The sequence below is a fragment of the Cryptomeria japonica genome, chromosome 8 (assembly GCF_030272615.1).
Source record: "Cryptomeria japonica chromosome 8, Sugi_1.0, whole genome shotgun sequence".
Taxonomy (NCBI): domain Eukaryota; kingdom Viridiplantae; phylum Streptophyta; class Pinopsida; order Cupressales; family Cupressaceae; genus Cryptomeria; species Cryptomeria japonica.
The window spans coordinates 422062730-422076182 of record NC_081412.1 but is presented as its reverse complement, the minus strand read 5'-3'; positions in this window follow the sequence as shown (position 1 = coordinate 422076182).

The following is a 13453-nucleotide window of genomic DNA, read 5'->3' as shown; positions in this document are numbered from 1 at the left end:
AGGATGTTTATAGGATTCTCTGTATCCCTTTTGCTGGAGGCAAAGTTGATTATGATGCAGTGCAACTTCCTGGGTTACTCGCTATTAGACATGTTTTCAGAGATCCTGACATTTTGACACATTCTATCAGTTGGGACGTGATGATGACCAGGTACAGTGAGGACTTTCCATAGGCTTGCGTCTTGGCAGGTTTTACTGGCTATTTTCTGATGTCGGACAGGGGACAATAGGGTTTTTTGTGTGGATGGGGCAGGATGTTGGAGAGGCTTATTGAGACCCCTCAAAGATTAGGCTGGGGCTCTTGTATATTAGCACATATGTATTGCGAGATGCATGAGATCGTCTTCCGGGAGGGGAAGAGTATGGCTGCAGAAGTTTTGATATTACAGGTATGGGCCTGGGAGGACCTCCCAGTTTGCAGGCTGGTTGTAAATGACAACAGAGATCCTGGTCAACCTATTGTATATAGATATTCAGGATATGTTACTTAGCCCCATCTGGGCAAGACAGATTTTTGGAGATGGCAGTTGGATGATTCGATAGTCGTGACATGGAGATCGTACAAGGGTCTACAGTTGTGGGATGATTGGAGGGTTGTTCACAAGGATTTATTCATGACTCGCCCACTCATCGGTAGATCACAGATAGTAGTCGAGTGATTCGTTGTTTCTCGAGTGATGAGGCAGTATGGTAGACCTTAGGAGATCTCGCAAGAGTACACTGCATACAAGTGTTATGCAAATGAGGAGAGGTAGGGATGGGCACAAAGACTATCTTATGCCTTGAGTATGCAGGAGTTGACTGGGTTACAACGACTCATGTGGGACTATATGGATGACATTGCAGATGCAGGGGTATTGCCCCAGTACAGGGATTGGTTCCAGCAACATCCATTCCCTATATTTGTGGATCTAGTTGAGCAGGTACCTCGCATAGAGGAGATAAAGGATGATGCCCCCATGTAGGGTCAGGGACAAGGATAGAGAGTTGAGGCTCCGAGGCGGGCAAGTGGTGATCCTGGTGCTAGCAGCAACGGGTTTCCAGCTGAAGGTAGGTAGCAGAGGGGAGAGGGTGGATCCCTTGGGACAGTGGGTGTGAGACTGAGCGAAGTGAGGGTGTCGGAGGGTGGAGGTGAGGAGGAGTGAGTAGCTCCCAGATAGGTCTGGTAGAGGAGAGAGGAATAGGGGGAGCTGGAGGTGGAGAGCCTGCAAGGGATGAGGGGGTCGACATAGCGAAGTCGATGAGAGCACGCCTAGAGAGGTTACAGTCATAGTTGACAGTGGCACAGAATCAGCTGGCGGAGCGAGATTGACAGCGAGCGGATCTTAGAGTGGAGAGAGATCGTCAAGTTGTAGTGATGAGGCTAGAGAGAGACACTCTTCAGCAGAAGGTCCTCCATCAGATGAGTCGGGCAACCTATTATGTTGTGGCTTACATCGTAGTTGTTCTAGTAGCGCAACAGTTTGTACCATATTCACAGTATATGGCTCAATTTGAGGGAGCTTGGGCACCTCGTCAGGATCTCGGTCAGCAGGCTCCACCTCCTCCACCAGGCGATGAGGGAGAGACAGAGAACTATATTTTTCTTTTTGTAGATCGAATATTTTTTGTAGACACACCCATTTTTTGTAGCCCTTACGATTCTTGCTCTGATGGGAGTTTGTATATGTCAGTTGACATTATTTTGTACCCTCGGACTTGATGATTATATATACAAGATCTGATTGGACTTCATGGTACTTGTGTTTGATCAATTATGAGATGTCTTCTATATGCTTTACTCTATATGTATGCATTTTTTATTTAGCATGGATGTATGTAATGCAGATGAATATGAATGTTTGTTTTTGTTTCTTTTCATATGCAAATAAATGATGAAAATGAGTAATGAGTAATGCAAATAATATTTTTTTCCTTTCTTTCTATGCAATAAGATGAATGCAAATGAGTGGTAATAAAATGTATGAATCTATATAAGATGCTTATGTATGCAGCTAACATCTCAATACACAAGTACTCGATCGAAGAAATGATGAAAAAGAGACTGCTTAGCTAAGAAATGATGATGCATCCAACTCTCATTCAGAAGATAAAGAGATTATTACCATACCAAAATCACTCTAAATTCACAAATATAGAATGAAATGCAAAATGAGATGTAACCTAAACCTAGTCACTAGATTTAAAATGCTTAAGTTTCATCACTGAGCATAACAAACATAACAGGCATATTAGAGTTCCTTTCTTTTCATTTGCAATATTAATTATCTTGTCTGCAATGACCCTTTTTTCGTTCATATCCTTGGACAGATTTCGCAGGGACCCGGATTGCATGATAAAGAAATTCCCTCAAAACAGACAAAGAAATGATGGGAACCTCCTTGTAGCATACAAATAAGCGGAGTCAAGGTATGTGTGGCAATTTCACCTTGATGTGAAGACTCTTATCACAGACACCCAGCTTATTAGATGTTTCCAGATCATCAGAATCATTCCTACCAGCAGAAAACAAAGAAAATATTATGCCCCCAATCCTTGCTTCTCTTAGTCAAGATAGAATTCCTTGAGTTACTGAGGGATAATAATTGAAAACCAATATAAAAGACAACATACAAAGTAAATTATCATTCATAGCTCAAACTATTTAGTGATTGTTTTCAATTTTGTTATTTTGCTTGTGTACTCAATGATAAAAACTCTTCGGTAGTTAGGAGACAGGTAACTGACTCAGAGTGGATGACCAGGTTTCATTGACAAAAAGATGACTTGGTTGATATTGTTTAGGACATGTAGTGTGCTTTGTCAATTAACCTAAGAATAGGACATTGATCAGTTTCAAGCCATGAGGTTTCCAACGAACCAGGATGTCACAAATGTGACTGAAATATGTACAAGCGATAATAAAGATACATGAAAGCAGGAAATGCCAATGTTGCGTTGATAGATGGAGCGTTGAGTACAAGAGGCTCCTGTTTACCAGGTTTTCACCTACTTGGCAGAGATTCATTTTTTTTTAATGAAGGTGTCTGTTTACCAGGTTTTCACTAGGGCATTTTTTTCTTTTTGTCTTTTTTTCTTTTTCTTTTTTCAAGACTTTTTCAGCTGTACAGATTGCTTGGAGCAGAGAATGACAAGTGAAGAATTTCTTCAAATGGATGGTGTTAATCGATTCACAAAGCTATACTCCTTTCGATGTTGAGAGTTGATAGGCACTAGAGCTAAATACTGCAGTAACAATGTAGGGACCCAGCCAGTTGGGTTCAAACTTCCCTTTGTTGTCTCAAAACTATTGATTTTTAGGATTTTCTCTCAGAACTAGGTCACCAACCTCAAATTCTCTTTGTCAAACCTTCTTGTTATATCCTTTGGACATTCTCTTTTGATGCACTCTGAGATGATCAAACGCCACTTGTCGACGTTCATCCAGGAATTCGAGTTCTTGCAATCTAGATATCCTATAATCTTCATCAGTAACAAGACCTTGCAAAGAAACACTTAGAGATGGTATTTCTACTTCAATAGGTAATACTGCTTCGGACCCATACACCAAAGAAAAAGGTCTAGCCCCAATAGGTGTTTTGATACTTGTTCTGTAAGCCCATATTGCAGGATTGAGCTGCAGATGCCAATCCTTCCCAGATTTGTTTACTATTCTATGTAAGATAGTCAACAGGTTTTTTTAGATGCCTCAACTTGTCCATTACCTTGAGGGTAATATACAGATGACCAGTGTTGTCTAATTTTGAATTTCTCACAGAGCTCGTCCAGATCTTTATTCTTGAATTGTCCTCCATTATCAGTCACGATGGACAAAGGTTTCCCATACCTGCAAATGATATGGTTTAGAATGAACGGAGCTACTTGTTTACTGGTTGCTTTGATGAGTGAAACCGCTTCTACCCACTTAGTGAAGCACTCAGCGGCAGTTATGATAAACTTGTGTCCGTTGGATGATGTCGGATAGATTTGACCAATGAGATCAAAGGCCCATTGCTGAAAAGGCCAATGTGTGATGAAGGGTATGGGATCCCTTGCTAGAGCACATGTGAGATTTCCATGTAGCTGACATTTCTCACAAGTTTTAGAAAACTTTATAGCGTCATTCTCCATGTCTGGCCAGTAGTAGCCAGCCCTTAGTAGTTTTCGAGCTAAAGTAAGACCATTCGAATGAGATCCACAAATACCTTCATGGACTTCTGATAATGCACATTTAGACTCTTCAGTTTCTAGACACCTAAGCAATGTACCGTCCAAACGTCGTCTAAAAAAATCGCTAGCAATGATGACATACCGTGAAGCGTTTTGGGTTAAGTTCCTTTTCTCATTACGTGTAAGATTTTCTGGAATAATTTGGTCACACGGATAAGAGTAAATGTGGTTATATTGAGATGAGTCATGTCCAATAAAAGAACAGATTATCTGGGACTTAGGAGAATCATAGGTAGGGTAATGTAACTCTTCCACCAGGAATTCAAAGCAAAAATTAGATTCCTGTAACTCAGGTATAGATGCCAAGGTGGCCATAGTATCTGCTGCTCTATTTTTTGATCTAGGAATCTGCTGGAATGATACAAAAGTAAAATACTTCTTGAGATCATCAACCATCCTCTTATAAGGCATCATTTTCTCATATCGATTCTGATATGTATCATTGATTTGATTGATAATTAGTTGAGAATCTCCATATATATATATACATAACTCCATAACCTTCCATTCAATAGCTAGCTTGATCCCTTTTACCAAAGCTTCATACTTTGCAATATTGTTTGTGCAAGGGAAAAGAATCTTGTAAGCCTTTGGGATTGAATATTTCTGAGGAGTGATAAATAGTATTCCAGCACCATAACCATTTTGGGTGAAAGATCCATCAAAGAACATCTTCCAGGATTGTTTAGTAAGGTGCATTATTGATTCATCTGGAAATTCTACATGCAACGGTTGAGTGTCTTCAAGTGGAGCTTCAACGAGTTGATCTACAATTACCTGTCCTTTGATGGCTTTGTGTTTCACATATTCAATATCAAACTCTATAAGTACCATGACCTATTTTACCAATCTTCCAGTGAGTGTTGCTTTGTTGAGAAGATACTTGAGTGGATCAATCTTAGCTATTAGCTTGATGGAATGTGCCAACATGTAGTGTCTCAATTTTTGTGATGCAAAGACTAATGCCAAACATGCTTTTTCTATTATAGTGTAGTTCATTTCATAAGACACCAATGTTCTACTGATGTAATATATAGCTCTCTCTTTTTTATTTTCATCATGTTGTGCCAGAAGTGCCCCCAATGATGATTCAGTGCCTGATATGTATAAGATCAATGGTTTTCCTTGAATCGGTGGCATCAGTATTGGTGGATTGGATAGGTACTCTTTGATCTGCTGAAGGTGTTGTTCACATTCTTGATCCCAGTTGTATATTACTGCTTTCCTCAATACTTTTGTGAAAGGTTGAGCTTTGTCCGCCAGCTGAGAAATGAAGCGTCTGATTGATTGGAGACGTCCCTGTAAACTTCTCATTTAACTGATGTTCTTCCGAGGTGGCATTTCCATTATAGCTTGGACCTTCTTAGGATCAACCTCAATTCCCTTCTTTGAAATGATGTAGCCAAGTAGTTTACCAGATGTCACTCTGAATGCGCACTTTTTTGGATTTAGCTGGAGTTTGAATTTTTCCATTCTATCTAGTATAGGGCCTAGCTCTTGAATATACGTGGATCTCTTCATAGTCTTTACTAAAGTGTCATCAACATAATCTTCCATATTCTTATGCATCATATCATAAAATATAGTTGTTACTGCTCTTTGATAAGTTGCTCTTGCGTTCTTCATCCCGAATGGCATGACATTCTAGCAAAAGGTTTCCCATGCACAGGTGAAAGTTGTCTCTTCTTGATCTCTAGGAGCTATTTTGATCTGATTATAACTGAAGAATCTGTCCATTAGTGAGTACATCTCATACCCAATAGTCATATCAACTATCATATCAATGTTTGGTAATGGAAAGTTATCCTTCGTACAAGCTTTGTTGAGATCTCTGAAGACTGTGCAAACCCTAATAGATTTGTCTACCTTTGACACAGGTACTATGTTTGAAATCCATTCCACATAGTCTATAGCTCTGATAAATCCAGCTTTTAGCAATTTTTCTAACTCAGCTTTGACTAGTAGTGCCACATGAGGGTGCATCTTACAGAGTTTTTGCTTGACTGGTTTAACTCCTGGTGTGATAGAAAGATGATGCATGATAAGATCAGGATCCAAGCCTAGTATATCAGAGTACGTCCATGCAAAATTGATCTTCTTTTCTGAAAAAGATGAGTGAAACCTTTCAATTCTTCTACTAATAGTGATTGAGCTACATGAATGATGTGTGGTGTTTCTTGACTCCCAATGTTCACTAGCTGAGTCGGCTCGATCAATATAGAAGACCTCTGCAGGAAGTGACTTGGCAGTATATCAAGTATCTCACCTTCAGGCGCCTCAGAGAGGTTTTCACCTTTAGGTACGTCCTTTATTTTCTCTTTTTTAGATTCTGATACCACCATTTCGCCATCAAATCTTTTATTTTTATTTTTCAAATTTTTGTGACTAAGATACTTGATATTTGTTTCAGTCATGTTTTCACTCTGTTCGCTGGTAGAAGAGTACATGGGTTCAACTGCATTTAAGTAATAGGCTAGTGTGTAGTCATTGGCAAAAGTAGGTACATTCATGGGTTGGTCTTGTAGACTACAATCAATTAATTTACGATGTGCCAGGATAGAGTGTGGATAGGTTCAAGGGAGTTCACAGTATTGTCATCACAACTGCGGATCGAAAAGTCAAGTTCCAGAAGGATACCTTACGTAAATGTTTCGAGACCAGGAAAAGTCAGAATATGATTATTAAAGTGCACGTTAATATTTAGTTGACCTAATCCAATAGATCTACTTGTAGCATCATTCTCTACACCAAGGTAAACTTCATATCGAGGTTCGACAGTAACAAGATGAGTAGACAGATTCTTTCCATTTATATCAGAGGATTCAGAGTTTGATGCTAAGTAGATATTGTCACAAACAGGACTTTTGTCAGAGTCCCAAGAGTCATTGGATAAAGTTTTTGAGTCTTCTTCAAGTGGTTGAGTGAATGTATGTATGCTATCAACACCAACATCTTTAATGCTACAAGTTCCTTCAATATTTGGCTCATTTAGCATTTGTATATGACACACTTGTTGACATGATCTTGATGGTTCTGTGACTCCCTGTCATCTACTCCATCCAGCTTCCTCTGGACTGATGACCGGTTCTGCTTCTGTAGCTTCCAATTCTTCTTGTGTAATCCCATACCTGATTTGTTCTATTTTATTAGAGGGGTATATAATAGATGAAAAAATTTATGGTATTCTTCCTTCCTTCAGCCCTTGTTCATAGTCCGCTTGTCTTTTTAGTCTGATTTCCTGTATCTCCTTTTCTAGCTTTAAGCGCATCAACTCTTGACTATCATTTGTGATACTGCTAGACTCTTCTAGAGTTTTTGTACTGGATGTATCTGAGAGGTGGTTTGGATCCCATTCATACTTGTTTGAGTCAGTCTCTGAATCGTCTACTTGTTGCCTACCAGTGTATGTGACCGGAACTTTCAGTGGTGCAAACAATTCTCTGATTCTTTGTACTCAATCTCTTATATCCTCTGGGACTTCAACTCCTCGTATTGTTGTAGCTAACACCATTAGAACTTGAGTGCTCACTATTTCTTCTTTCTTGATTGTTGGTTCCTCTTTTTTTTTACAAACTCTGCTTGAGTTTGTTGAGTGTTTGTTTCCTGTAATGTTGAAGGTGATATCCTCTTCTGCCACTTAGACTTAGAAGCATGTTTTTGGTTTGATGTCTTTTTTGGATTGTACCCCAGTCCAGCCTTATCATTTGTTGATTTTGTTTGTAGCTGAATCGGTTCAATATTACTCTCTTGATGTTTTCCCAGGGGACCAGTACCTAAATATCCCATGCGTTGAATCATTTTGTAGCCTGAACCATATTGTGTTGAGGAAATCTCACAATGTCGTACTTCCTTATTTTCACTATCTTCCTTAAAAAGCCATTTTAGAACAACATCCTCTTCTATTTCATCTGCCAGGGAAGTAGAAGATTGTACAAAAAGTCCATCATATATGATATTTAGAGTTGAAGTCTATGTTTTCATAGCCTCTGATGGTTTGCCTAGTTGTTTCGGCGATGGAGGAAGAGAGACTAATGAAAGTACTGGTTCTATCTTGTATCCATCCGTGCTAGTATTGGTAATTTTCAATTTTTTTTCCAAGTCTTTCATCGGGGTTTTTGAACTTTCATTTGTCGAGGTTGCTCTATTATGAGGCACAAAGGTATCAACACCTTTTGTCAATGCATTACAGGGGACATTTTTATCAGCAGGAATACTGACCTCAACTCCATTATAAGGAAATTTTAAGCATTCACGGTATGTAGATGGAACTGCCTTCATTTCATGAATCCACAGCCTACCCAGTAAGATATTATATGATAGAGGAAGATCAAGTACGTGGAAAATGACATCTCTTTCTACAGGTCCCACCTTGATTGGTAATGATACTTGACCTTTAGAGGTCCTTTCCTTTTCATCATAAGCTTTAATTGTTATTTTCTTGACCGGAACAATGATATTTTCAGAAAATCCTAGTTGTGTAAGTACAAATATTCAACCCCGCGCCTCCATCTATCAAAACATGTTTGACTATGTGTTTATGGATCATGGCTTCAATGTGCAATGGTTGGTTATGTGGACGATTTAGCGAGTTGTTGTCTTCTTCAGAGAAGGTCAGATAATGAGGTGAAGTCAGATGACCCACCATGGATTGAAACCAATCAATGTCTAAATCTTTTGGAACATTAGTGGTGGGCAAAGCGTTGTCCAAGATCTCTTTGTGAGCAGAAGATATTTTTAGTAATTCAAAGGTGGAAATTTGAGCATTTGTCCTTTTCAACTGTTCAACAACGCTATATCCAGAGGATGATGATGAAGTTAGCCTTTTAAATTTATCAAATGTTGATTCTTTTTATTTGTTTGATGAGGCTAGTAGGTTTGACGTTGTTTGAGTCGGAGTTGAAGAACTAGCTCCTTGGAGAGTGACTTTCTTTTGGAAACAAGTGATAGGCTTTGCATATTGTGATTCATTTTGTTTATCTTGAATTATAATCATGTTGCAATATTCAGATTGGGAAGGATCAATCATGTTGATGACGTTGTCATTGCTGGTATAAGTATAATTTACTTTGGCACCTCCCTTGGTCTTTGAAGAATCACCTTGTTCGTAAACACGTAAGGGATCCTTAAAAGCTTTATGATCAACATTTTTTGGGTGATTCCCAACAACAATTTTACCAGTGTCTATGAGATCTTGAATCTCATGTTTGAGCTTCATATAGTTGTTTGTGTTATGACCTTGATTCTGATGGAAGTCGCAGTATTCATTTTCTCTCCACCATTTTGGTTTGAATTTTGGATCATATGACCTAGAATTATCTGGTAACATTATCAGGTTTTTTGCCAACAAAGCTTTGAAAGCGGATTCATATGATTCTTCCAGAGGAGTGAATTCGCATCTAGGTTTCGAAAGCCAAGGTTTCTCTTTGAACCACTCTTTTTCTTTATTTGGAGGATTTTCTATTGCGGTACTTCTTGGCCTATACCCGCAATGTGAGTGTGGGTTGAATATCGTGGGCTTTGATTTGGTTTTAACAGTGTCTACTACTCTGTTATTAACAACATTCTTATTGTTGTCTTTGCCATACTTCCAATACTTGTTCTTCTCTTTAGAGCTAGATCCTGGTTGTGTTTCTTTCCAAGGTGTGATATATCCTTTCTTTATAAGCACATCTTCCATTCGGATAGCATTATCTACCATTTTGTTAAATGATGGGTGTACTTGCATTTGGATACTATATTTCAATTCAGGGACAAGATTATTGACGAATATGTCCATTTTCTCATCATCTGGGATAGGCCATGAATACCTAGAGAATATCTTTCTCCAACGTTGGAGGAAAGTGAGAAAAGGCTCCCATGTTTTCTGTTTGGTATTGCAAAGATTGATCATAGTAAAAGGATGTCGAATGTTGTAGGAGTATTATTGTAAAAATAGTTGGATTAGTTCTTCAAAAGTTTTTATCCCCTTAGGTAGACTTAAGAACCATTCCGTAGCTTGTCCTCCCAAACTCCTCGGAAAAAGGCGCATGAGATACGTTTGATCGTGCATGAACTCCATGTAGGTAGCACAAAATTCTCTGACATGATCTTAAGGATCCGAGGTACCATCATATTTGTCAAATTTTGGGATCTCAACTCTTGAAGGGAATGGAGGCATGTATAGGTTTTTGTCAAATGGAAATGGGCATATTGTCTCCAGAGAATATTGTTTTGGGGATTTATCCTTGTTTTTCAGTTCTGTGATCTTAGTCCATAAAGCTAGTAATTGTTTGTGGACCATTATTATAGACGATTCTTCCTTTTTAGTGACGAGAGTCTAAACGTCATATCCAGTAGGAAGTTTGGCATCTTGTTTTGCTAGCTCTTGAAAATAGTCTTCTTTTTCTCTAGCCATGATAGCCTTCATCATTTTTTGGAAATCCTTATCCTTTTGACATTTATGAATATCTTTTTCGGGAGGTTCAGAATCTTCAGCTTCACTTGATGAGGAATCATTATTGGTTTCATGAATACTGAGGTGGTCTTCATCATCTTGTTCTGTTCTAGGTATAGTGGGAGATATAGGCTCATCATAAACTGGTACCTCTGATGATGAAGGTTTGTCAGTCAGGAGATCCTCTTTGAAAAATGGATTATCTTTATATGAAAAGGGTTTCCCTTTTCCTTTGGCATCTTTCTTACGAGAAATCCTGGTTTGAGTAGGCATTTTTATTGATTGGTGTGATCTAAAGTTATTTGTGATGCAGAAGTCAAGATCAAATTCAGAGCTAATTGTTCAGTGAAAGGATTGTTTGAGAGAAGCAACTACGATTTAGTCTAGTTTCAGGAACGATCTATCCTATATAAGATGTTTATCTAAGTTGATCTAAGAGAAGTGACTAAGACTCGGTCTCATTTTAGGAATGATCTATCTTGTATAAGATGTTATCTAAGTGATTTAAGTTTTGATAAGTAGTTGATTGAACTAGTTGAAAGATGATCGACCAAATCGTGCAACACAAATGGCAAGTTTGATTGTTTTGTACTGATAAAATCAGAGATTCATATGATAGGTTTTAAAGAGCCGGACGATAATTCAATAGCTTCAAGATGACAACAACTGTGTTTCATACGAGTTGTTGCCTTGTACCGTATGATAGATGGGTATGTCTAGAATGACAAATTAATCAATGAAATGTTTTATCGTACGCCACAAGATTCAAGATGAAACGACAATTCTCAGAACCAAACGACAGACAATCAAGACTCGTACGACAAAGGATGCAAGCTCAAACGACAGACTGTTAGGACTGATGGAATTTCGTATGACACAAAATATAAAACCAGATGATAAATCAGAGGAATCGTATGACTGTTTGCTAGACAGAGGCAAAAATTCAGAGTTTTTAATGACTGAGTATAACTAGATTTGATATGGACTGGGTTTTGATTGCTGACTGACGATTAGTTGTTTAGAGGTGGACTAAGTTTTTGATTGTTGAGGTATACTTGTTTGTGACATGGATAGAGTTTTGACTAGGATAGACTAGTTTTTTGGACAGAGTTTCGACTGGGATAGACTAGTTTTGGATAAAGTTTTGACTGGGATAGACTAGTTTTTACACGGACAAAGTTTTTTGATCACTGAGTTGTTTCTTGTTTTCTCCAGTTTTGGTATTTCAGTTTCAGTTTCAATTTCAGGGATGAAAACATAGAAAACACTTAGTATGAATAATAACTCCAATCACATCATGCAAACCCTATGGAAATTGGTGAGAGAGAAAAACATTTGCTTGTAGACTTAAGTATACACACAATAGCTAATCAGAATACGGTCGCTGAGTCTCATGCAATGGATTCTCAATGCTGTAATATCTGACTCCAAATGCTAATGGGGACATGAAATGACAAGTATATTGGGAGAGTTACTATCTCTCTTGCACAAAGATTATACCCCCTTTTGGAGGTGAACCGGGTAGCTTCTAATCTGAATTGGAACTAGTAAGGGATCTGTTCGGTACGTCGAGGTATAAACTCAATTAAGAGGTCTCCTAGCCTTGAAAACCAAGGTTTAATATACCCGAAGGTACTGAGGAGAGATATTCCCAAGCACCGTCGTTGACTTGATTTTTATCAAATCATGTTTATTTTATAGTGGGTTGGAGTACTTGGTGTTTAGTCGTTTCCACTTGGGTCGTTGCCCTCACACCGGTCGTAAAGGCTTTAAGAGTTATTAGCTCCTCGGGAGGGCAGGCCTGCTAAATATATACAAATCTCAAACTTAAAGAAAATGCCTCAAGGCTCTGGATTTCTGATTGTCTATACAGACAAGAGCATACTCTCCTACCTCTCAAAATTTACTTAAAACACAAAATATAGATTTGTTCTTTAACTAGATAGCAAGTTAGGTTCCTAGAAATGAATTTAAAGAATGCATGATGTTTGGTCGATTCTTCTCAGGCAACCTGCAAAGACAATGAATCAGTAGTCATATTGTCTTTGTGCGACAAGCATATTCTTCAACAAAGCGTTCTGCAAAAAACTGATTAGGCTGTGAAAAATTCTCAAGTAGACAGATAAACAATCAGGGTCAGTTGTTAGTATAATCAAAATTGAATGAAAATTTTGAAAAAAGAAATCTGCTTTTTAACTAGAAAAAAAATAAGAATCATACGACAATTGTTACCAGATCGTACAATAAATCATACCAGATCATACGACACATGCAGTTTGTCATTTTAGCATGTGGGAAATGTCGTACAACAAATCGCGGAAACTGTACGGACGAAAATTTGAAAAGTCAAAAAATCAGAAAAAAAAAATAAAATAAAAAGTTAGTCTTGGAGGCTGAAAAATGTAGTCTTCTGCTCCACGGTGGGTGCCAGAAATGTGTGTGTGAAAAAGTGAAGAGTTTGATAGCTACAGGCACAACACTTCAATTAAGTCATTATATGTATGGTTAGTAAATCAATAATCAATAAATAATAAACCATAACAAAGCAACTAATTGCCTTTTAAAAGATGGGAGTATAAGATTGCTCTCAGATTTTTATAAGCAATACTAGTGACTAGACTACACCAAGACGAAGGATATAATCTATATGAGCATGATATTAAACTATATGGATGCAAGATGGATGATTAATTCAAGCAATAGTGATTCAAGCAATAATGAAATAAACTAAATATGAAAAAAAGCTAAACTAAGATGCAATAATCTCAAAAAAGCAAGCACAATATCTTCAATGACTCCAGAGCAAAATCA